The sequence below is a fragment of the Choloepus didactylus genome, chromosome 20 (genome assembly GCF_015220235.1).
Source record: "Choloepus didactylus isolate mChoDid1 chromosome 20, mChoDid1.pri, whole genome shotgun sequence".
NCBI lineage: Eukaryota > Metazoa > Chordata > Mammalia > Pilosa > Megalonychidae > Choloepus > Choloepus didactylus.
The window spans coordinates 26,205,600-26,228,155 of record NC_051326.1 but is presented as its reverse complement, the minus strand read 5'-3'; the positions used below and the strand labels follow the sequence as shown (position 1 = coordinate 26,228,155).

At 40.5% G+C, this 22,556-nt stretch overlaps 1 long non-coding RNA gene across 1 annotated transcript in view; it reads left to right on the top strand.

Moving 5' to 3' along the window:
- Positions 1-21,362, top strand: part of LOC119516905 — a 261,419-nt gene extending 240,057 nt beyond the window's left edge. Inside the window, exon 4 of the long non-coding RNA XR_005213401.1 lies at positions 21,259-21,362. This is a non-coding gene — a long non-coding RNA (uncharacterized LOC119516905). The remainder of the gene's footprint in view (positions 1-21,258) is intronic.
- The last annotated feature ends 1,194 nt before the right edge of the window (positions 21,363-22,556 follow it).

The window sequence follows — 22,556 nt, the reverse complement described above, 5'->3', positions numbered from 1 at the left end:
GTATATACCGAGTAGTGCAATCGCTGGATTGAATGGTAGCTCTATATCCAGTTTTCTAAGGAACTGCCAGACTGACTTCCAGAGTGGCTGAACCATTATATAGTCCCACCAACAATGAATAAGAGTTCCAATTTCTCCACATCCCCTCCAGCATTTGTAGTTTCCTGTTTGTTTAATGGCAGCCATTCTAACCGGTGTTAGATGGTATCTCATTGTGGTTTTAATTTGCATCTCTCTAATAGCTAGTGAAGCTGAACATTTTTTCATGTGTTTCTTGGCCATTTGTATTTCCTCTTCAGAGAACTGTCTTTTCATATCTTTTGCCCATTTTATAATTGGGGTGTCTGTACTATGGTCATTGAGTTGTAGGATTTCTTTGTATATGCAAGATATCAGTCTTTTGTCAGATACATGGTTTCCAAAAATTTTTTCCCATTGAGTTGGCTGCCTCTTTACCTTTTTGAGAAATTCCTTTGAGGTGCAGAAACTTCTAAGCTTGAGGAGTTCCCATTTATCTGTTTTCTCTTTTGTTGCTTGTGCTTTGGGTGTAAAGTCTAGGAAGTGGCCGCCTAATACAAGGTCTTGAAGATGTTTTCCTACATTATCTTCTAGGAGTTTTATGGTACTTTCTTTTATATTGAGATCTTTGGTCCATTTTGAGTTAATTTTTGTGTAGGGGGTGAGGTAGGGGTCCTCTTTCATTCTTTTGGATATGGATATCCAACTCTCCCAGCCCCATTTGTTGAAAAGACCATTATGGCTCAGTTCAGTGACTTTGGGGGCCTTATCAAAGATCAGTCGGCCATAGATCTGAGGGTCTAGCTCTGAATTCTCAATTCGATTCCATTGATCTATATGTCTATCTTTGTGCCAGTACCATGCTGTTTTGGCAACTGTGGCTTTATAATAAGCTTCAAAGTCAGGGAGTGTAAGTCCTCCCACTTCGTTTTTCTTTTTTAGAGTGTCTTTAGCAATTCGAGGCATCTTCCCTTTCCAAATAAATTTGATAACTAGCTTTTCCAAGTCTGCAAAGTAGGTTGTTGGAATTTTGATTGGGATTGCATTGAATCTGTAGATGAGTTTGGGTAGAATTGACATCTTAATGACATTTAGCCTTCCTATCCATGAACATGGAATATTTTTCCATCTTTTAAGTTCCCCTTCTATTTCTTTTAGTAGAGTTATGTAGTTTTCTTTGTATAGGTCTTTTACATCTTTGGTTAAGTTTATTCCTAGGTACTTGATTTTTTTAGTTGCTATTGAAAATGGTATCTTTTTCTTGAGTGTCTCTTCAGTTTGTTCATTTCTAGCATATAGAAACATTACTGACTTATGTGCATTAATCTTGTATCCCGCTACTTTGCTAAATTTGTTTATTAGCTCTAGTAGCTGTATCGTTGATTTCTCAGTGTTTTCTAGATATAAGATCATATCATCTGCAAACAAAGACAGTTTTACTTCTTCTTTTCCAATTTGGATGCCTTTTATTTCTTTGTCTTGCCGGATTGCCCTGGCTAGCACTTCCAGCACAATGTTGAATAACAGTGGTGACAGAGGGCATCCTTGTCTTGTTCCTGATCTTAGAGGGAAGGCTTTCAGTTTCTCAACATTGAGTACTATGCTGGCTGTGGGTTTTTCATATATGCTCTTTATCATGTTGAGGAAGTTTCCTTCAATTCCTACCTTCTGAAGTGTTTTTATCAAAAAGGGATGTTGGATTTTGTCAAATGCTTTTTCAGCATCTATTGAGATGATCAATTGATTTTTCCCTTTCGAGTTTTTAATGTGTTGTAGTACATTGATTGATTTTCTTATGTTGAACCATCCTTGCATGCCTGGAATGAACCCCACTTGGTCACGGTGTATGATTTTTTTAATGTGTCTTTGGATTCGATTTGCAAGTATTTTGTTGAGGATTTTTGCATCTATATTCATTAGGGAGATTGGCCGGTAGTTTTCCTTTTTTGTAGCATCTTTGCCTGGTTTTGGTATTAGATTGATGTTAGCTTCATAAAATGAGTTAGGTAGTGTTCCCTTTTCTTCAATGTTTTGAAAGAGTTTGAGTAAGATTGGTGTCAGTTCTTTCTGGAAAGTTTGGTAGAATTCCCCTGTGAAGCCATCTGGCCCTGGGCATTTATTTGTGGGAAGATTTTTGATGACTGATTGGATCTCTTTGCTTGTGATGGGTTGGTTGAGGTCTTCTATTTCTTCTCTGGTCAGTCTAGGTTGTTCATATGTTTCCAGGAAATTGTCCATTTCTTCTACATTGTCCAGTTTGTTGCCATACAGTTGTTCATAATATCCTCTTATAATTTTTTTAATTTCTTCAGGATCTGCAGTTATGTCACCTTTTTCATTCATTATTTTGTTTATATGGGTCTTCTCTCTTTTTGATTTTGTCAGTCTAGCTAGGGGCTTGTCAATCTTGTTGATCTTCTCAAAGAACCAACTTTTGGTGATAGTTATCCTCTCTATTGTTTTTTTGTTCTCTATGTCATTTATTTCTGCTTTAATCCTTGTTATTTCTTTTCTTCTACTTGGTTTAGGATTGGTTTGCTGTTCATTTTCTAGCTTCTTCAGTTGATCCATTAGTTCTTTGATTTTGGCTCTTTCTTCCTTTTTAATATATGCGTTTAGTGCTATAAATTTCCCCCTTAGCACTGCTTTTGCTGCATCCCATATGTTTTGATATGTTGTGTTCTCATTTTCATTCGTCTCTATATATTTAGCAATGTCTCTTACTATTTCTTCTTTAACCCACTGATTGTTTAGGAGTGTGTTGTTTAACCTCCAGGTATTTGTGAATTTTCTAAGTCTCTGATGGTTATTGACTTCTAATTGTATTCCATTGTGGTCAGAGAATGTGCTTTGAATAATTTCAATCTTTTTAAATTTATTGAGGCTTGTTTTATGTCCCAGCATATGATCTATTCTGGAGAAAGTTCCGTGAGCACTAGAAAAGTATGTGTATCCTGGTGATTTGGGATGTAATGTCCTGTAGATGTCTGTTAAATCTAATTCATTTATCAGATTGTTTAGGTTTTCAATTTCCTTATTGGTCTTCTGTCTGGTTGATCTATCTATAGGAGAGAGTGATGTGTTGAAGTCTCCCACAATTATTGTGGAAACATCAATTGCTTCCCTTAGTTTTGCCAGTGTTTCTCTCATGTATTTTGTGGCACCTTGATTGGGTGCATAGACATTTACGATTGTTATTTCTTCTTGCTGAATTGCCCCTTTTATTAGTATGTAGTGGCCTTCTTTGTCTCTCAAAACATCCCTGCATTTGAAGTCTATTTTATCTGAGATTAATATTGCTACACCTGCTTTCTTTTGGCTGTAGCTTGCATGAAATATTTTTTTCCATCCTTTCACTTTCAGTTTCTTTGTGTCCCTGTGTCTAAGATGAGTCTCTTGTATGCAACATATTGATGGTTCATTTTTTTTGATCCATTCTGCGAATCTATATCTTTTAATTGGGGAGTTTGATCCATTTACATTCAACGTTATAACCGTGAAGGCATTTCTTGAATCGGCCATCTTATCCTTTGGTTTATGTTTGCCATATTTTTCCCTCTCTCTATTAATATCCTTTATTGTACCCATACCGAATCTCTTTAGTACTGAACCTTTCTCCAAGTCTCTCTGTCCTTTCTTTGTTTCTCTGTCTGTAGGGCTCCCTTTAGTATCTCCAGTAGGGCAGGTCTCTTGTTAGCAAATTCTCTCAGCATTTGTTTGTCTGTGAAAAATTTAAGCTCTCCCTCAAATTTGAAGGAGAGCTTTGCTGGATAAAGTATTCTTGGCTGGAAATTTTTCTCACTCAGAATTTTAAATATATCGTGCCACTGCCTTCTCGCCTCCATGGTGGCTGCTGAGTAGTCACTACTTAGTCTTATGCTGTTTCCTTTGTATGTGGTGAATTGCTTTTCTCTTGCTGCTTTCAGAACTTGCTCCTTCTCTTCTGTGCTTGACAGTGTGATCAGTATATGTCTCGGAGTGGGTTTATTTGGATTTATTCTATTTGGAGTTCGCTGAGCATTTATGATTTGTGTATTTATGTTGTTTAGAAGATTTGGGAAGTTTTCCCCAACAATTTCTTTGAATACTCTTCCTAGACCTTTACCCTTTTCTTCCCCTTCTGGGACCCCAATGAGTCTTATATTTGGATGTTTCATATTATCTATCATATCCCTGAGGTCCATTTCGATTTTTCAATTTTTTTCCCCATTCTTTCTTTTATGCTTTCATTTTCCATTCTGTCATCTTCGAGGTCACTGATTCGTTGTTCATCTTCCTCTAGTCTTGTACTATGAGTGTCCAGAATCTTTTTAATTTGGTCAACAGTTTCTTTAATTTCCATAAGATCATCCATTTTTTTTATTTAGTCTTGCAATGTCTTCTTTATGCTCTTCTAGAGTCTTCTTGATTTCCTTTATATCTCGTACTATGGTCTCATTGTTCATCTTTAGTTCTTTGAGTAGCTGCTCTAGGTGCTGTGTCTCTTTTGGTCTTTTGATTTGGGTGCTTGGGCTTGGGTTATCCATATCGTCTGGTTTTTTCATATGCTTTATAATTTTCTGTTGTTTTTGGCCTCGTGGCATTTGCTGAACTTGATAGGGTTCTTTTAGGGTTTGTAGACTTATTGAAGTCCTTATCTCTAATTTATCAGATCTACAGCTTCGTGGAGTACACTTTCTCTAACTAACCAGCAGGTGGCGTCCACGAGCCACCTGTTCTCCACAAGCCAGTTCTCCTCTGCTTAGCCTTTTTGGTGAGTGGGGGAGTGAGTCTTGTGGGGCCCAATTGGTGTACCAAGCTTGCGTGTGTAGTTGGTGTTGCCTGCCCTGTATGTGGGGCGTGTTTCTGGGCAGTCGGGGAGGGGGGGTGGCCCTAACAATCAAATCTCCCTGGAGATCCTAGAGTTTTAAAGCTGCTGCAATAGTCTAATCCTTCAGTTCAGTCCTGCCACAGTTTGTCTCTGCCACTGACCCACAAGTCCTTGGTATTGGCATATGGCTTCTGAGACTTGCAAGTGGGCCCCTCTTCCAGGCTGTGCACCCCGGGTCCTCTGTTGAGGGATGACTGTGCTATGTCACAGGTGAGTGCCGTCCCCCCAGGGCAGTTCTGGGCTGCTGGGCTGTGTAGGGAGGCTCCCAGTCTGCTGAAATGATGGCTGAATGGGGCTTTGTTAATTCACACTGCTCCACCTTCCCAACTCTGGGACAATCAGCTGAGGTTGCAGGGAAGGCTAATGTCCACGCCCAGTTTTGTGGTGTGTGCCTGTTATTTGAAGCACTTCCATCACACTGGGTTGTCTGGGGCAGCTCTGGGCTATGGGGCTGGCGATGGGCAGGAGTGTTTCCTGTCCACCAGGATGGTGGCTGTGAGCGGACACCCCCCTTTTCTTGGGAAGTTGTGGTGTTTAGTGAATTTTCTCAGCCACTGGATTATTGCCTTTTGTCTCAGAGCTCTCTTAGTTCTGCTCTTGACTTGACGTGCCCAAATTGAAGGTCTTTGAAGCTTTCTGTATTGGGCTTCTTAGAGTAATTGTTTTAGCAAAAGAAAAAAGGATTGGAAAAAAAAAAAAAAAAAAGGGCCCTCGTCAGAGATCTAATGGGTTATTGAAATGCTAAGAGACAAAGCAACCAGGGCCATTAAGGAAAGGTCCACAGGGCAGAGAGATCAGCTTTTCTTTGGGATTTGCATATGTGCCTCAAGGCCTGAGCTCCACCCTTCCCCTTTCTGTGTTCACCAGAACTCCAAAAATCCTCTGCTTTTATTTTGGAGTTTTTCGTTTTGTTTTTTTTTTTTTCTATGCCTGTCTCGTCTCTGCTGGGCTGGCTGCTCTCAGATTCTCTGGTGTCTGGTCTCAGTCTATCTATGGTTGGAGTTTGGATCAGTAGAATGAGTTTCCGATAAGGGCTGCCACTGCAGTTCTCCCTTCTCCTTCCCGGAGCTGGCAGCCCCTCCTCCCACGGGACTGAGCCTGGCAGGGAGGGGCGCGGGTCCCCTGGCCGCAAAAACTTACAGATTTCACTGATCTCAGCAGTTCGACATTTTCATGAGTGTTGTATGAAGTATGCCCAAAGACAGATTGCTCTGTGGTGTCCAGTCCACGCAGTTCCTGGCTTTCTACCTACTTTCCTGGAGGAGTAACTAAAACATACAGCTCACCAGTCTGCCATGTTGCCCCGCCTCTCAACCCTTGTTTTTGTTTTGTTATGTATGTATATATGCATGTATGTATGTGTGCATGTGTATATTATGTGTTTTTGGTTTCTTAGGGTGCAATGAGCTTCCCTCTTCCCTTGACTTTGGGACGTGAGAAAGTATAAAATTGATTTAAAATAAATGAGGTGTGCATGCTTGTCTGTAATGGCTGCAGGACAGGGTGTCAATTTTGTTTCTACAGCCCTATCACCTTAGGCCCTTTAAACAGATTCACATGCCAAAATTATTGTACCTCCAGGGTAGTGGTTCTCAAAATGTGGCCCAGACGCTCTGGGGTCCCCCAAAACATTTCAGGTAGCCCACGAGATCAAAACTATTTTGAAAATAGTAAGTTTTTATTTGACTTTTCCACTCTCATTTGCTCATGAGTTCACAGAGGAGATTTCCAGAGGCTGTGGGGGTGCAGATGACATCATCACTCTCACATAACCATAAACATGCAAACAAAAATTCTCTGAAGGCCTCAATAACTTGTCCTGATGCTCTAGAGGAAGCCATCAAAGGATCAGTCGTGAGAATCCCCATGCCTTGCCTCACCCTCACCTCTCTGGCAGTGTCCAGACCTCCTTGTTTGCCTGTTCTGACCATCATTGGTCTGTAAGTGCTGCTTCCCTGACTGCTGACCCCTCCACACCCTGGCCACTTTGGGACCCCTTGACCCCACTGGCATGTCTCCAGCTGGCTGGCTGCCTTTGGTTCCTCCCCGGCACCACATGCCATGGCTGTGGGACAGGAGTAGCCGCCCTTCCTGACCTTTCTCTCTGGCCCTGAGAAAGTGGGTCATCTAAGCCTCTCCAGAGTGGTGGCCTTGTTAGGCAGGGCAGGTATCCAGGAATTCTGTGGAGCAAGGTGAAAATGGAATGGTGGTGCTGGTGTCACCTTCCTTTTCCTGCTGGTGGGGACAGGGCCACAGCCTAGGGCTGCCTGGTGGCTCGTCTGCTGCTGAAACAGACCTGTAACCAATTATGATTGTGGTTGCTTCTTCCTTAGCCCTGCTCCCCCTTTTCTGTCTTCCTATTTCCTCTCCCCCTCTCTCCTTGTTCTCACTTGACTTTATCCAAATAGGCAGCCCAGTGGATTTGTATCAATAAGAAGCAATCACGGGCAGCCATAATAGTTGCAATCAATATATAATTGCATCAGGGTTATTCCATTACCTCAGGCCTCTCTGCACTGATTACCACCCAGGCCGCGTGATTCCAGCAGTCATTTCTCCCAGGCTGCGGTGTTCGGTGGTAGAGTGCCCGTGAGAGTTGTTGGCTGAGCCTTGGGCAGCCCACTGGGGGTCTGGGGAAGTGCGGGGTCCAGGGTTGGGGTCAGACACCAGGAAATCTGGCAGAGGCATGAGAGTGCGTGGGCTACCAGGAGGGTGACCCCAGGGGTGGCTTGGGGTCAGGCAGGAGGATCAGCAGGTCTAGAGCTGAGCAGGTAATAGTTTTGAGTGACATCCTTGGATAGAGGACCCTGCCCCCGCAGGCCTCCATCCCATAATTAATTGACATTTTCTTTGTATCCTGCTTTTCAGGGTAGCCCTTTCTCAGCCATGACTCGTGACAGCCCTGTGGGCTAATTATGAACACCCCTATCTTAAAGGTAAGGAAACTGAACCCCAGAGGTCAGGAGGCTGAGGGTTGGGTGTCACTCAGCTTGAAAGCAGAGAAGCCATGGCTCAAATTCAAGTTTCAGGTTCAAGTTTAGTGTGCTTTCTACTATACCCAGAACAAGAAAAATTCTTTGCCTTTGGATAGCACTTCTATGCACATGGCTTCATCTGGCTTTTCAGCAATCCCTGGAGAAAAGCAATACAGTATAATGTGCCCATTTAATGATAACAAGAGTGAGGCATGTTTTAGAGGGACCAACTGTGCTGGTTTGCCTGGGACTAAGGGGGCTCCTGGGACACAGAACTTTCAGCACTAGCAGGAAGGTGCCAGGACTAGTTGGTCACTTTGGTTCAGGTAGAGCTCTGTTGATCTTTCAAATGGCTAAGAGCCTGACATCCTTTCCCACAACACTGAACCACTCTGGATAACTGTTAGTGCACCTATTTTACCTTTTGTCTATAAAGAGGAAAGTGACAATAATAATAAACAACAGCTGTAGTTTAATGAGTGCTTACTGTGCACTGTGGCATGTTACATATTTAGTAATAATAGCAAACACTTACACAGCACTTACTATGTGCCAGGTGATGTTCCAAGTGCTTTACAGATTTTAACTCATTTAATCCTCATTTAACCCTTTTACAGATGAGAGAAGTGAATCACAGAGAGGTTAAGTACTTTGAGATCATTCAGCTAGTGAGCACTGAAACCAGGATGTGAAGGCAAGCTTCTGGGTCCTCCATCCCTGTAACTGCTGCCTCTTTAATCTCGGTTAAATGCTCAGACAACAGTAGGTATTTATTTTTAGAAAATAAAACTCAGAGAGTACATTTTCATTGCATGAATGAATGAATGAATGGGGGATGTCTTAGTTTTCCAGGGCTGCTATGACAGATACACATGGGTTGGATTAAACAACTGTAATTTGTTGTCTCCCAGTTTTGGAGGCTGGAAGCCCACATCAATGTCTTGAGAGGCCATGCTTTCTCTCAGAGTCTCTAGCAAACTGGGGCTGGTCACCATCCTTGGGGTTCCTTGGCTTGTGTTTTGGCCTGCATCAAATGGAGATCTGTCTCCTTGGTCCCTTACGCTTTCTCTGAATTCTGGCCTCCACCGGTCTATTGCATCTGAATTTTCTTTGCTTATAAGGACACCAGTCATATTGATTAAGGTGCACCCTGAATTAATTTCACCTCATCCAAGTAGGATCTTCAAAGATCCTATTCACAAATGAATCCATGCTTTAACTAATAAGCATATTCAAGGGTTGTATTTACAAATGAGTTCACACCCACAGGAACATGGAGTAAGACTTGAGCAAATCTTGTGTGAGGGGCATGATTCAATCACCAAAAGGAGAGTTCTATAGCTTTCCCAAGATTGTGAAGCGACTGATGCCTGTTTTCCTGTCAGACAATGGAATACCACTCATCAATAAAAAAGGAGACAACAATGATGAAATTCAAAAGCATTATGTTGAGGGAAAGAAGCTTGGCATGAATGATTACATTTTCTTTTTTTAGGAGTCCATTTATATGAAGTTCAAGAATAGATAATACAAATATACATCTGATAAAATTCAGAATTGTGGTTACCTTTGGGAGGTGGGGATTGACTGGAAGTTGGCATAAGGGAAATTTCTGGGTGATGGAAATGCTCTCTATCTTTACTGGGGTATTGATCACATGAGTGTATATATTTTGCAAAAGTCATAGAATTGTGCACTTAAAACCTTTGCATCACATATGTAAATTTCACCTCCAAAAAAGAAAAAGCATAAAAGAACAGATGAAATAGAAGAGGCATGATCCACAACTAGGGTGCCTGGCCCCAGGGCCCATTCTCTATTCCTTGTCTGTTATTTGAATTTAAAGCCCTTCCATGTATATGTCAGTCACAGGTGGGAGTCCAGGTGAGCCACCAGCCTTAGGGAGATGTGTACAGGTGGAGGAGCCATCGAGAGGGAAGCCCGGTGAGCTAGCCTAACTGAACATCTCACCTGGACATGCTGAACTCACTCTTGCAGGTGAAGATGGGTAAGACCCAGTCTGCCTGGAGCTGCTTCCAGGGTGGGGAAGTTGTCAACATGAGGAAAGGTTGGCTACAGCCCCAGAGGGGGCAGGATACCAGTCCCTGTAGGGTGGGGGACACATAACCAGCCTAGCCAGCCAGGGCAAAAGGTGTCCTAGTTTTGGAGGAACAGGTGTCCTGGGCAGGTTACAAAGACAGAGTCGCAGCTATAGGGAACTAGAATGGAATTCAACTACTGAGTGTAGAATATAAGGGAGGAACATGATTTTAGGCAGAAGCCAGAAAGAAGCTCAGGAACTACAACTGAGGCACAAGACAAGAGCTGGGTTATAGAAAATCTGATTTAGATTGAGTTTCTGGAGCACTAAGTCAGTGTGGTATAGCATGACTACTACTTACTAGTGTGTGATCTTGGGCTAGTTACTTTATTTCTCTGTTCCTCGCTTTCCTCATCTAAAAAAAGGATGGAGGGATAATATGCACCTCATCAGGGTGTTTTGAGGATTACATTATTTAACATATATGTAAGGCAGTGAGATCAGTGTCCAGCCTCACAGTTGTCATTGTTATTGTTATTATCACAAGTATTTTATTAAATTAGGTCTCTGAAAATGGCACGAATTGAAGATACAGTTGGCTCATGGTCCTGGGCCTCTGTCTGTGGATTGTGGCTAAGTAGCTTCAGAGATGGGTTGAGGAAGACCCAGGGGTAAGAGAAGAGGCAGGTCTTAGTCAAATAAATAGAGCAAATATTATTACCCCATTTCACAGCACAACATGTGAAGGCCTAGGGTGGTTAATACTTATCAGAGATTTTATAGCTAGTTAGTAGAAGGCCTAGGGCTATGTATCAGCTCCCTTGCTTCCTGTCAGTGCTTTTCACATCAGTTCATAAACCTGCTGTCCTCCCCAAACCTCTGGACTCATTACCTGGCCCTGTGCAGAGGCAGCCTTGCTGAGGACTGTCTGCTCGTCAGTTTGTATCATGTAAGGGACCCTGCCTGGGACTTTGCTGGTGGTTAGGCAAAAGCCTCATTATATTCTGGCGTGTATTTATGCCAGAGGTGCCTGTCACTGTGCCACCTTGTCACCTTGATCATATAATTAGCTGTCAGATGTGGAAGCTCAGGGGCTGACAGTCTGCCATTCTTCACTGTGAGTCTCTGATCCTGACCCCATACATTCCTCTGTTCCTCAGATCCTCAACAGGTCTCATTCCTCCCATCCTCTGGAGACAGAAATCGGTAAGGCCCAGGATGAGGATCTCTAGCTATAATTAGGTTGGACTCTGGCTGGGGGTAGGGAGGGACAAGGAGCCTCACCCCTGGAAGCTGGAAAGGGCAGAGGCATGTGGGGTGGTTGTGGCTGCGAGATCTGGGTGGAAGTAGTTACTGAGTGGGGGCAGCAGCCACAGCTGGCAATGACGTGGTGAGGGGCTGAGGCAGCAAGCAGGGGACAAAGATGTCCCCAAGGGGGTGGCTGGCTCACTTCCTGCACACTCCAGCTTGGGGAGTGGGGGGTGGGGGGACGGGGGGAACTCAACAGGAAAAGCTGTCCTAACTGTTGCAACAAAAGGAAATTTCAGAGTCTTTGGCTCCTTCTCCCAAGAAAGAAAAATAAAACAAGGGAAGCCAGTTTTGAAAATCACACCCAGAAAGACTTGGTTTAGTTGTTGGTTTGTTTCCTAAACTCATTCATTCACTCATTGACTCAACAATGCCTGGCTAGTGGTTAATAAAGCATCTGCTTAGAGTCCAGGAATCAGGAAAAAAATGATTTGGGCTTCATTTGGAGAGTTCAGTGGAGCTTAGAAAATGTTAGTTGTGAGATATGAGGAGGTTAATCCAGATTTTGATGACATTAAATTCTCCCCGTTAGCCTATTTTTTAGTACATAGTCAATAGGTTGCATGAAAACCATGTGTGGTGCTAGAGGAGAAGCACATTTGGAAGACCCAGCTGAGCTGGTTTTGGCAGGCAGAGCTGGGCACTGTTACCTGGGGGACATACTCCTCCCCTCTCTGCTGAAATTGCACCAGGAGGCTCTGCTGGGGGAATTCCCTTGGCCCCCCTGAATTCCCTTCATTATCTGGTGAGACTCAGAGCAGCCTTAACCTCCATGCTCTGGTGGCCCTGGAAATTGAGCTGGATGCTGTGCACCTGTCTTCTGGCTGTACATCTAAGAAGAGGATTCTACAAGTGCCCACCTGTCGATCGGCTCATGCGTAGCCTTTACTCTGCGTGGAGTTTGTGTGTCTGTCCAGGATTCCAGCGCATGATGGGAAGTGACTTGTGCCAGAAAGGCCTTGCTCTCTTTCTAAGTGCCGGGTGTACGCTGCTGGGCTGAGTACCGTTTGGCATGAAAGGGTGGGCCTCCCCATTTGGTGTTTGTGTTGAAACTACCTCCAGCCGTACTCTGCTGAAGAGTATTCAAGGTCAAGGGCAAACCACAAGCTCTGCTTGGTAGCAACCGCTGGTCTGCGTGGTGTATGTCATGTTGGAAATGAGTAAACAGAAGGGAAAATGCTATAAAGGAGCCAAGAGAAAAGGTAATAGAAATACAAAAAAAAGGTTGAAATGAAAGTAGATTGAAAAGAAGATGGTTAAAATATAAATCATGCTAGTTGCAATTTCGATGTGGGGCTACCTTCAGCACCATCCATTTAAAAATAGTTAAAATGGGAAATTTTGGTTTTTATATATGTTACCAGAAAAAAATTAAAAGAAAAACAACATAGAACTGTACAACACAGAGTGAACCCTAATGTAAACTCTGGACTATATTTTATAGTATAATAATAGAAATATTGTTTCATCAATTGTAACAAAGTAACCTGCCTAATGCAAAATGGTAGTAATAGCGTGTGTGTGTGTGTGTGTGTGTGTGTGTGTGGTATATGGCAACTCTACTAATTGTGTGATTTTTCTGTAAACTTACAGCTGCCTGAATTAAAAAGAAAACAACAATAAAACAGAAAAATTGGGGGAAAAAATCCCCTAATTGCCTTTATAAGCCACTGTAATCTGCTTTCCATTTTGAGTCTCTCACTACCTTGGCTTTAGATCTCCCTGCTGGAGAAGTTTCTCTTTCAATAAACCTGCAGCTATGGTGATGGCAGTGATGATGATGATGATGATGGTAATGATAAATACACACACACACACACACATACACACACACAGTTATCCCTTCCACATCACAGGGGCACTGGCACTCCCGTGATCTGGAAAATCCATCAAAAAAATTTTTTTTTCCAGGGTTTCAGGAAACTCTCTAGCTGCCTCTTGATTGGCAGATGTTCTCCTGTTACTTTTACATTGGGTAGGCTAAACTTTTTTTAAAGTTTTCAAACCAGCCTTTGTTGGCTGTGAACATCTGTACAGGTAAACCATTTATCTCATCTGCAGCCTACATAAAACTCCCTCAAAATTCCCATTTAATTTCTTAATGCCAATCTGTGACATATTGAAACTGAGATGGGGAAAGTCACAGGTGGAAGGGATAACTGTATGTGTGTGTGTGTGTGTGTGTGTGTGTGTGTGTGTGTGTGTGTACGTATATATAGATACATATATACATATATGAAATTGAACCTAAATGCAATAGAATAAATAAAATTCTTATGGAAGGTAGTAAAGGCTGGAGTTAACACTGCTAAAACTCAAATCATTGATGAGAAGAACAAATTCCCAATTCTAGTATTCAGAGAGAAAAGAATAAGGAGATGAAAGCAATGAGGAGATAATAGATATGGAGAATACAGAAGGAGATCCAATCTAGGAGTTATAGGTATTACCAAGGAATAAATCAAAACAATTTGTACAGAAACAATAAGCAAAGTCATAACTGAAGAAAATGTGTATTGTAAAATGCCCTAAATATGCAGCAAAATAAATTTAAAGGGAACCATATCAATACACATCCTGGCTAGGTTTTTGAATTGAAAAGATGAAAATATTACTGTTACAAGCAGTCTGAAAGCAAATAATAAAAACAAATTGTTTGCAATATATAGTTACAAAACTTAAAATTGAAATGCACTCAAACATCTCTGCAAACATCCAAGTACAACAAGACAACTATGTGGCCCAGACAAAGCTACCTGTTTACCAAACCTGTTAATTTTCCTCCTGTAAACATAGGAAGACAAGGCTTCCCAGGCTCCTCATACGTAGGTGGCTAATGGACTTGGACATGTGCCATTTCTGGCCTGGTCCCTAAAATCTGAAGCAAGATCTGCTGTTCTTTTCTTCTCTTTCTTCTTCTTTCTCTGTCCACTGTTCAGCCAGCTGTAAAGTGCATAGTGGGGACTCCCAGGTGACAGGGGAAAGGGCCTCAGTTCCTGGACATCCCTTGGAAGGCTGCCTGCTGAACCCCAAAAGGACTAGGATAAGTGATAAACCACTGAGATTTTGAGGTTGTTTGTTGTAGCATTTAGTCTACTCTAATATAAAGGGCTATGGAGTTTTGAGGGAAAACAGACATGATTCAAGTATTTTTTTTTAATCAAGCTGTCATGTAGGTGTGAACACAAGAGAAACACATTTTTAGAAATATGAGTTCAAAATATATAACAAGCATGTTCCCTTCTTGAAAAAAGAAGTTAAAAATATGTTCCAGCTGACAGAGAGAGGGATCAAAACAAAGAACTTAAGAATGAGGAGATGATCAAATAAAAAGCCTGGTGGTAAGCACTGAAATCAGTTTAGCACAGAGTAAGGTTTAAATAATCATTGTTAACATGGTTATAAAGTACAATGAAAAGTAAAAAATAATTCTGAAAGGTGAAAAAGAATATCCAATAGAATATGGCTCTAATACCCTATTTTATTTCAGTAAAAACTAAGAAATGGGATGAAGAAAGAATAAAAGTATTAAAAGCATGCTAGTTTTCTCATTTTTCAGGAAGTAGACAGATACTATTTTATGACATTGATTATTAGAGAAATAAATTTTGAAGTTAATTCTAAAACACAAAGGAACCATTAAGAGAACTTAAAATATGTTTTATGTTTAGCTATTAGAGAAAAAAACAGAGAAAATATAATTCACAGTCTCTTTACTAAATAGAAATTTCTATTTTAAAAGAAGAAAATTATGAGGCAAAATCAGATAATCAAAGAAAGAAAATCAGAAAAAGCAAGGAAATCCCCTAGGCAGAAATAATAAAATGAGGTGACAATAACAAGTCCAGATATATGATTTATGACAATAAACTAAAGGGTCAACCCTCTTAATAAAATACAGAGGCTCTTAGATTCCAACTACATGCTGTTTACAAGATATAAATCTAATAAAAAATGATTGACAGGGAAAGATTAAAAATAAAAGGCTGGGTGAAGGTATCAGGAAAACATACAAAATGCAAGAGTGGCAATATTAATATAACAACAATAGAATTCAAAGCATGAAGAGATTCTTGTTATATTGATGAAACATAAAATCCAGAATAAAATTGTAACAGTCATAAACCAAATAGAAAGTGAATGCCAAATAATTGAATACAGAATATTTAAAGCAAAATTATTTAAAATTTAGGGAGAAAATAACAAAAAACTATTTGTGCACATACACCTTAACATATTTTTCTCAGAACAAGGCAGATGTAGTAGGCAAAAAATAAATGATGGTGTAGGGGACATGGATAATGCAATTAACAGCTTTGATTTAATAAATCAAACATTTGATTTAATAAATATGTGTAACAAACTTTATGTAAAACAGATAATAAATCTTTCTTTCAAGCATTCTTAGAAGAGTAATAAAAATTAAAAGAAAACCTCAGTAAATACTGAAAAATCAGTATTTATGTAGAACATATTCACTGATTACATTCAATAATGAATAGATATAATAATATAGGTTTTTAATAAGGCAGACATGAGAAACTAAAAACTTCTCAGATAATTTTTGGGTCAGATAAGAAAGATAGAATGCTTAAAGTAACAAAAAGAGAGCATGTTATTTAAAAATTTAATGGGTGAAATCAAAGCTGTACAAAATGGCAAATTCATAGGCTAAATGCTTTTATTATTAAATTAGAAATAAAATTATTTAATGTTTTAATAAATAAAAAGAAACGAAAGTTAAAACAGGGAAAAAATAGAGAAGCTATTCTTGAATTAGAATAGTAGCATATAGATCTGGAAAGTCTGACAGGAATAAGGAGAAAGTGGAAATATACAAAATTAGATATTAGGAAGTGGATCTAACCGTAGATACTGAAAATATGCCCACATTGATATGAGTCAACAACAAGCATCGTTATTCAACAAGCATCATTAATAACATAAGATTATTAATATATAGTGTTCTGTATTATTTTTTGAAAATTTTGATTAAAAAGACATGATTTTGTAGCAAGATATTATCAAAACTGACTCGAAAATAGAAAATTCATTTTCTTTGAAGAAATTGTAAAAAAAAAAAATTCAAAAATGCTCTTGACATAATGTTCTAATGCAGTTGATGAAATTTCAAGGAGATTTTAGGGGAAAACTTTCCAATTACGTAAAAACAGAAAACCTCAGAAATTATTTTACTAAACTGACATAACCTAGTATCAGAACAAAAGAAAATAATAGTTTAATTTCCTTTATGGGACCTAAATAACAATCCTTAAATAAAATGTCATGAAATCACACCCATTGCTATATTACAAAAAGAATACTGGATCTTGTCCAATTTGGCATTATTTGAAGAACACACGAATAATTTGATGCTAGGAATTCTATTAATACAATCCAAGAGTAAATGAGGCAGAGAAGATTTCAGTTGATTACCTAAAGACATGTGATAAAATAACAACCATTCAAAAATTTTCTTGGGGGAAATTTAACAAAAATTAATATAATAAGGTAATGTATCTCAAAGTAACAGTTTGGTATTGTATGCAATGGTGAAACAAAATGAATTGCCATGGAAGTCAGGAACAGTATAAGGATACCCACAACACTGCTGTTTTCTAACATTTTTTTTTGTAAACTTTAGCATCACTAGAAAACTGATAAAATGCACTAAAGATATAGCCATATAATAAAATACTTTGCAGAGGTGGTTCTCAACTGGGGGCAATTTTGTCCCCCAGAAGACATTTGGAAATGTCTGGAGACATTTTTCTGGCATGGGTAAGGAGTGTGCTATGGCATCTGATGGGTAGACGCCAGAGATGTTGCTAAACATCCCGCAATGCACAGGACAGTCGTCCACAACAAAGAATACCTACTTGTTGGCTTCCGTGAACAGTCATAGGCATCTCAGATTCAACTTGTCCAAAACAAAGCCCTTAGTATATGTCAGACACCATACTACTTTGCTTAATCTTGTTTAATCCTCACAAAACTCTATAAGCCAGGTGTTGTAATTATACTCTTTTTACTTATGAGGATATTGAGACATGGAGAGATTTTAATAACTTGCCAAAGATCACTAGAGGTTAATGATGAGACAGGATTTGAACCCAGGCAATCTGGCTGCTTTTTTTTTATCCCATGGTACTAGACTGCAGACATTAAATGAATGAAGTAGGATTCAAACATTATGTATATACACAAACACTCATACAAACATGTAAACACACAGCATAATCCATCCCAATTCTATAGACTATTATACATGTTTATGTGATAGTAAATATATCTTAGTTGTGAACAGAATCCTCCATGAAGAGATTTCTAAAGCTTTTTTTTTTTTTAATGGGGATGCATTATTTTGTAGTCTGAATAAACAGAAGTCCAATAAGTCATATAAAAGGATCAATGGCACCAAGCATAGTTTTGGTATACTTTTAAAATATTAAGAAGTCTGAATAGAAGGTTATACTGCCCACATTGATATGAATCAATAACAAGCATCATTATTCAAGTATATGTACTAAGATTTCTTTGGGAGCAGAAATCCTGACTGAAGTTGGGTTAAACAAAGGGAATTGAATTGGTTCATGTGACTGAAAAGTCTGGATAGAGGACTTTTTTTTTGACTTCAGCAAGGCTTGATCTTGCAGCTAAAAAAAAAAAACTGGACTCAGACCCTCTTTCTCTCTCTCCATTTCTTGACTCTGTTTCCTTAGTGTTAGTGCCATTGTCAGAAGTTTCTATCCTCCCCTTCTCTCCCATCCAGCAGGGAAGAGCAAGTCCCTTTCCCAGCAGGTCTAGCAACTAGTCTAAATGATTGCTCTGATTGGAGCCTTGTCGGTCACATGGACGTACTGACTTGTCTGGCCTTGGTGTTGGGTCCCACTTCTGGAACCAGGGGTGAACTCGACTTCTCTGGTGTCCCATGGTTTCCTCAACAGAAAACAGACCACTGGGAAGGGGGGATGGAGAAATGGATGCTGGAGAATCATGGACCCAGGTCTACATGAAGGGACAAGGGGAATGGAATCCTCCTTTATTGAATACTTACCTCTGCACATTTAATATCTAATGTTATAGATAATACATCCAGTATGTTCAGAGTAAGGAGAGGTCACCAAAGGATGGATTTATAATGGACTGTTTCCTGGTAGAGGTAGAACTTGAGCAGATCCTTCAAAGATAGGTGTGAGTTGGATGGGCAGAAAGGGGAAGGCTGTATTTGGGTGTGTAGAAATAGCATGGCCAAGACCAGGTTAAGTGAAGGAGAACTGCATGTATGGATATTAAAATAGCAGCTTGAAACCAGTGGTGTAGAGGAAATGGCTCTGGATTTTGAATGAGAAGTCTAATTTAATTCTTGGCTCCACAGTTCCGTATCTCCAAATGGAGAAGCAATGTCCATGGAAAGCCTTTTTGTTAAAGGTATTATATTCTAGTTATTAGTATTTTGTATTCCCAAGCTGCTTTACTTTTCTAACCTCATTTTTCTCCTCTGGAAAATGGACATAATAGCACATTTTTATTCCAGATTAGATGGGATTATGGCTCTTAGAGCACTCTGCAAATCATAAATTAGCAGATGCATGTAGGGAAGGAGTGCTTTGCAGGGCCCAGGAATATATTTGGAGTGTGAAAGGCGACCAAAGGGCAGACTCAGGTTTTAAAAGGTAGAGGAACAATTGGGTCCCTTCTTCCCCCCAGAGGCATGGCCAGATGACTTCTTGGAGCCTCCAAGATCTCACTGCTTCCCACGGCGCATGACAGGTCTGACTCATGTGACTGTCAGAGTGGGATTACAAGGAGAAGACGGAGGCTCTGGGATTGCAGTGCAGCCCAGCTCGGTTTCAGGGAAGGAGCAGGAAAGAGAAGCGATGTTCTGAGAAGGGGCGGCCGTGCCCTAGGAGGGGAGATAAAATGACTTCTTCAGTTGAGTCTGCCAGAGACCATAAAAACCTCAATGTATGAAATTAGCTTGATTCTGTAAAATAGTTACATCAAGGCGGTTGTCAGGAAATCAATAGCATGCTGTAATTATGTCCATAAACATGCTGAAGAAGCAGGAGAGGTCAGAGGCAGCAAGGCTTTGAAGACATGACTCATGAGGCTCTTGGGCACTGGAGCTACACCAGAGGGGGCCAGCTCCCTGCTTCTGCTACAGATTAATCCTGGGAGAAGGAAATTTAATTTAGCAAACATTTATTGAGCAGTTACTTGAGGCCAGGCTAGAGGCAGTGGCAGTGGTTTGGGCATTGTGTTTGTAGGCTGACCCTCCCTGTCTGAGTGCTACTTTGGAAATAGGCAGGGTGGGAAGTTACTGGAATTGACACAGGGCGAGTGAATATGGATCTTTAATGGAACAAGAAGAGAGGCATTTTCTGACACTTCATCATGTTTTGAATTTACAAATATAGCTGTTTCTGCTTCAAAGGATTATGCCTGAAATCCAGTAGCTGAAACAAGACCAATTTGCACTCAAAAGCTCTTCCTTTAAAATTCAAATTTTAAAATACTCTTTAGGAGAAGAATGACAAGAACTCACAATTTCAGAGCACCTAACAATTTGATGAACATCAATGCAAAATGAAAGAAATTTCTCTACATCTGGAATATTTGTCATGAAGCAAAGACCAAGACTATTGGAGAGGGCAATTAATGCTTTGTGTGTTTTCAGATTTCATTTTAAGAATGATAGCTTTTAGATATTAACCTATGAGGGGTTTTATTTCTTAATTTTTAAATGATTTTTATTTGGCATTTATTTTCTGTTACGATTCCCTTCTTTTAATGTTTTCTATTGTCAAACATTTATATCAGGTAGAGATTATTTTTACATAATTATTGAAATATGTAATATTGTCACATTGATTTGGTTCGTAATAGTAAACCATGAATTTATTATATTTCTGAACAGAAAACCCTTGTAATAACCCTATCTCAGAAAAATGATCTGCTGTTTATTATTAGAGTCACTCATTATTATTTTAAAAATACAAGTATTATGAAAAATACAAATAAATAACTTATGATTTGGGGGATTCCCAAGAGTTACCAGGAATTCTGATTTCTTATTCTCAAATCATGAAGATTATATGGGGGTTAGGAACCACTGGCCTGTCCCACCTTTGGCCGCTGGCCCTCGTCCGACCAACCATCACGAATGCGGTAGCAGAAAAGCAGCTTGAGGAGGGCTGGGTAAGAGCAAGACTTGCAGTTTGCTGCTTTTAGGGAAAATATTTACCATTAAAAGGCAACTGCTTTGACAGGGGAATTTAGGACTAAGTGCCTGAGGAGTGACTTCATCTGGTCTCGGAGTCGCTTATTTTCCCATTTCACTTTCTCAGCTTTGCAACCCCGCCTTGCCTGCTCTGGGGCCAATCCCGGCTAACGTGATGGTTATGGGGACATTTTCTTGGGTTCCTTTCTACCTTCCACACTCACATGTGCACCCCCTTCTGGCCACTTGTTGGTCTCGTGCCTGTTAGGTGGAGCTCCAGCCTCACTCGTCACGCAGTACTTGGCACTTATTTGTTTTCTCATTTTTTAAGAACAGTCCAGAGCTTCTTGGGATTTACTACAACAAGATTTTTCTTAACCAACTTTCTGGTAGCATTAGTAACAGCTGATAAAAGAGCAAAAGTGTTTATAGCTGGATAATAGCTTAACTGGGAGAAGCTTCCGCTCTGTAATGGGGCCTCTGGAAGAATTTAAACCTTTGTTTTACCTTCCAAAAAACAGGGATCTGTGGCAGACACCACCAGTTGCCTGTATAGGAACCTTCCTCCTTCTCTCTGCAAATGGAACCCACATTTTATTCTGTTTTGGGGGCAGAAGGTGCTTCATGATCCTCTCTCCTTCCCTAGGAGAAGAATGCTGATCTGGCAAAACCAGTCAGGGTAACTCCACTTCTTTGGCCAGGACTGATTAGGCATAGGTATATGGCCCTCCTGTAGCTACTGGAAGGCTTTTGAGACAATTTTCTTCAGTCTTATAAAGTGGAGACACTTTTTTTTCTTCCTTCTTCTTGCTGCCTGCTGCAGCCTTTTTGTGACCATGAGGGGAGCTGTCAGCTGGCTGAGGGTGCAGAGCAGAAAGATGGAAAGAACTTAGAATCTTGATGGCCTTTTTGTGTGACTGAATTGACCGCCCAGGAGCTGTTTCATCTCCATCTCGAGACAGATATGAGCTCATATGAATCACTTCTCCTCGTGTGTGCTGCCATTTGCAGTGAAAGCACCTGAAATACAGATAGCCCTTGCCCTCTTACAGGATGAGTCAAGGTAAGACATGTGAAAGGACTTTTGAAAAGTTAAAAACTGTAAATTGAATCCATTTATCTTCAACACACACACAAAGTATCAAATAGCACAATTTCATGCCTCGTGATTGGTTACACAGGGAAAAATTGGGGGCAGGAGGTTTTACCAGTGTCTCTCACTTCACACCCTATAGCTAGCTAGTTGCATTTGCCATACATGAGGCAGACACAGCCTTCACTGGAGGCAGTGTTGTGTGGAAGGAGGTACCCTGCACTGCTTGCCAGGAAACCTGGTTTTAGGTTCCTGCCTATAAATTACTAGCTGTGTGAACCTGAACAAGTTAACCTCTCTGAGCCCCAGATTCCTCTTCTGGAACATGGGGTTAAGAGCCCTGCATACCTCACTGGGTGCTTGCCGGGATCAAATGAAAGAGCATATAGTTTCCAAACTAATGACAGGATGGTGAAGGTGATGAATGTGATGATGATGATGGTGGTAAAGCTGATTTTGCTCCATCTGGCAATCAGTACGATTCTGAAAATAACAAAAGTTGGAGATGGTGGCAGGTAGGCAGAAGAGGGCCACAAAAAGGGGGGGAAATCTGTGGACTGTGTGGTCTGAAACCTATGAGGGGTTACATTTCAAAGAGGCTGAGAGGGGCACCTGGAGAACTGCGGACCCTGGGCCTCCTTTACATACTTCGCTTTGACACATTCAGAAGAGTTTTGGTTCAAGTGGCTTTTTTCTCTTAACACAAATCCAGTCCAGGTGGTTGAAGGAGTTCAATTCCGAACCTTCCTTTCCCCAGCACTGAACTCCAGCAGAGTATCCTCTTTTTCTTTTTTCTACGTGAACACCTGGATGTGGCAAATCTTTCCTTATAAACGTGCCTCTCTCTCTGGAAAATCAATTATGTTTCTCTAAGTACATAAATAAAAAATATTTGTGAATCAAATCACATTGTGAATGCGGTAGGAGAGTTCACTACCTACAGGATTCCTGTGGTGATCTCTTAGGCACATGGGGTGAGTCTGTGGGGAATAAAGGTTTAAGTCTGGCTGAATCAGATCTTTCAGTTT